The sequence below is a fragment of the Pimephales promelas genome, chromosome 3, assembly GCF_988280905.1.
Source record: "Pimephales promelas chromosome 3, fPimPro1.hap1.1, whole genome shotgun sequence".
NCBI classification, from domain to species: Eukaryota; Metazoa; Chordata; class Actinopteri; order Cypriniformes; family Leuciscidae; genus Pimephales; species Pimephales promelas.
The window spans coordinates 48774054-48777700 of record NC_142771.1 but is presented as its reverse complement, the minus strand read 5'-3'; the positions used below and the strand labels follow the sequence as shown (position 1 = coordinate 48777700).

Below are 3647 nucleotides of genomic sequence, written 5' to 3'. Positions count from 1 at the left end.
TGGATAAATGTGCCAGCTGTAATGGGCCCTATTCTGCATTTAAGTGGATTGGTGTAAAGTGTAGGAGTAAGTACTATGTTTTGACTAGTAAAAGATATTGTAATGTGTTACCAGTATCTATTTATTCATTATTTTCCCAACCCTTTTAGTAGATGCCATCTAATTTAGAGCAAATCTTTGGAACCAAACTTATATTTATTATTCTATTTAGTTTGCTCATGTTTCTGGCATAAATCTTGCTACAACAAGAATATGATGCCTTACCCTGACTCAAAATCAGTAAGTGAATGATATCAAATCATCTTTAAAAAAATAGTTAACTAATATTTTATAAAGGTTGTAAATATCTATTTTTAATTAATAAATATTTGTTTTTTATTATAGAATTCTGAAGAAGAATTTTGTGAGGACTCGGATAAGGACTATGTTCCCAGTGTTTTTTCTGAGGATTCGGAATCGGAATCTGATTACATGCTGTCTTCACAACCGGAGTGTCCTAAACCACTCTCCAACGTAGAGTGCCAAGAAAGCATCTTAGTTAAAGATTCACTACCTGAAGATGCAGTCTGCACAGCACAGCTGAAAAAGTCATGCAGGAAAGGCGAGCAGGTTTTTGAAGGTCACAACAAAGTTGGGGATGAAAATAGGGCTGAGGATACCACAGAATGTGGGGAAGGTCCATCAGTACCGTCCTCTGAAATTTCCACTTCAGTACATAAGAATTACTGTTATATTTGTGGAAAGCCCCAATCGAAATTCACAAGACACTTAAAAATTCACGAAAACACAAATGTGGATGTGGCTAGGGCTCTGGCCTTGCCGAAGCATTCCAAGGAATGGACAAACTACGAAATAAAGGAAATTATGAACATAATGCAAGTGTTTTAGCCAGTGGATCTGGGCAATTAAAACTCAAACCTAAACCAAAGAACAATTACAATCCAAATGATTATGTGAATTGCATGTATTGCCATGCAATGTTCCTACGCAGAGATCTGTGGAGACATGTACGGAACTGTACTTCTAAGTCAGTGGATCAGGAACAACCAGGAAGAAATAAGGTACTGGCTTTAGCATCAATGTCTGATTCAGTTCTGTGTCAGAAAACTTCACAGAGTGTTTGGAAACTCCTAACACCAATGAAAGATGATGACATATCTGCTGCTGTGCGGAGTGATTTCACTATCCTACAGCTGGAACAATCATTTTTTAATAAACATGGCCAAGATCCGTCTAAATATGATTACATCCGACAGAAGCTAAGAGAGGTTGGAAGGCTTTTGTTGATCCTGAGAAAGCAATTTTCATTGCATACGATTGAGGATGCTGTTAAGCCTGAACATTTTGGGATTGTTACACAGGCTGTGAAAAGAGTATCTGGGTATGATGCAGAAAAACACACTTACCACACTCCAAGCCTTGCGCTTAAGCTGGGTCACTCTTTGAACAAGTTATGTGATATCATACACTGTAGAGCGTTAATGGCTGAAGATGATGCCAGGGTTAAGTCAACCCAGAATTTCAAAAAGTTGTCGGAAGTTGTGTCTCATGGAGCTTTGACCACTCTACATGAAGGCCATTTCAACAAACCATCCACCCTACCATTTACTGAAGATGTTCAGCGTCTTCATAACATCTTGAAATGGTCGCTGATTCCGCTTCTGATAACCTGAAGAAGGCTGCATCCACAAAAGTGTATGGAGAACTATGCAGATCGACTCTTGCCAAAATTATTCTGTTCAATCGAACGCGTGGAGGAGAAGTTGCAAGGATGCAATTAAAAAGTTTTTTAGAGAGAGACAAAACTCCACTTCACAAAGATGTTGCTCTTGGCCTTACAGAATTTGAGCAGAAACTTTGTGCCCACTTTAGTCGAGTAGAGATTAGGGGTAAAAAGGGGCGTAAAGTGGCAGTATTGCTATCGCCAGACATGGTCGATGCTTGCTTTGACACTTCTCATACGCACAAGACAAGAGTGTAGCGTTCCACCAGAAAATCTATTTCTTTTCGCAAGACCCAGCTGTTTGACTTCATATAGAGGACAAGACTGTCTCAGGATGTATGCTAATGAGTGTGGTGCTCAGAACCCCGAGCTCCTTCGGTCAACTCAGTTGCGAAAACATGTTGCAACTTTATCACAGGTCCTGAACTTGAAAAACCACAAGTTAGATCAAGTCGGAGACTTCTTGGGCCATCACATACGCATCCACAGAGAATATTACAGACTTCCAGAAGCCACAACGCAGCTGGCCAAAATTTCTAAACTTCTCCTTGCAATGGAGAAAGGTTCTCTTAAAAGGCTTCAAGGCAAAACTCTAGAAGAAATTGACATTGAGGGTAAGCCTATTAAAGTTTAAAAAAATTGTTTAGTGTGTGCTTTATAGTACATTTTATTGTAAAGTTTATCAAGTGTATTGGCTAATGTACTGTACATACAGGCAATATATCTTTACCAAACTAATAGTTTTCTGAATGGTCATTATGTGATTTATTTTATTTTCTCCTGACATTTGCTATACTTAACACTCAAATTGTTTGTTTTTTTATTAGAAAACCTAGACTTAACCGATTCTAATCCAAGTGATGACAGTGATGCTGAGGAGACAGATCAACTAACACAAAGTGAAATTGGTAAAAGTGCATAAACATACAAATGGCAAATCATTAAAGGTGCCTTAGAATGTGAAATTTCATTTATTTTGGCATAGTTAAATAACAAGAGTTCAGTACATGGAAATGACAAACAGTGAGTCTCAAACATGGTGTTTTCTCTACTTTATGCTTGTATATAAATGAACATGTGACACCATAACCTTAATAGTAAACTATATTATTCACACCACAGAACTAAAGTGAGTAAGGCGACCTGTTGAGGATGTTCCAGGCACCTCAGATGGTATGGGCATTTATTTCATTTAACTAGCATGTTTAGCAAGGTTTGATTCAGTTCATGTAGACCAAGCAGTGCCTACTGTACAAGCTCCGCAGCACTGTCGCAAATTAAAGTCAACAAACAGTCAACCGGTCAGCCTCCCGTGTCTTTAGATTGTGTGTGCTTGTGCTTTTACTGTCTATGGTGCTTGCAGTGTATGAGGCGGGCCGGGCAGCCTTGCCGTGCTTGATTCCCTTATAGCAGTCGGCTGACAGAGCGAGATGGGTGATCCCCGTGGAGATTATCATGTCTGTGAGTGAATGTGGGCGCGGGACAGCGGACACATTCACTGCACTGAAAACACCGTCGGCCAGAGCTGACTGTAACGTTATGTGTGTTGGTTTATTTTTACAGAAACCGTGGGACATGTGGTGTGTAATGTTATGCCGAGTTCAGACTGCATGATTTTCAAAGTAGTCAGGTCGCTGCTCTTTTCACACTGCATGACTATCTTGGCCAGCATTCAGTCACTGCTGTGTTCACACTGGACGATGGATCGGCGACAGAAGGTTTCACACTGCATGACTTTAGAAAAATCGCCGACAGACTCTGTCTAGCACGCTGCACGCAAACTACATTTCACAACAAACACGCGTGAGATATGAAAAGGAAACAACGCGCGACACCACACGTGCAAGACCGGAGTTCTCACGTGAGACTTTTTTTTCGACCCGGTTGTGGTACAGCTGGTGAAACAGACACGAGTGCTCCTGCC

The 3647-nt window shown here is 40.3% G+C and overlaps 2 pseudogenes across 1 annotated transcript; both read left to right on the top strand.

The window, feature by feature from the left end:
• The first annotated feature begins 390 nt into the window (after positions 1-390).
• On the top strand, positions 391-1527 carry LOC148995409 (uncharacterized; annotated as a pseudogene).
• Positions 1528-1532: 5 nt separating this feature from the next.
• LOC148995408 (uncharacterized) lies at positions 1533-2675 on the top strand (annotated as a pseudogene). Its single transcript, XR_016155249.1, has 2 exons — positions 1533-2337; positions 2551-2675. The product of XR_016155249.1 is annotated as an uncharacterized LOC148995408 (transcript).
• The last annotated feature ends 972 nt before the right edge of the window (positions 2676-3647 follow it).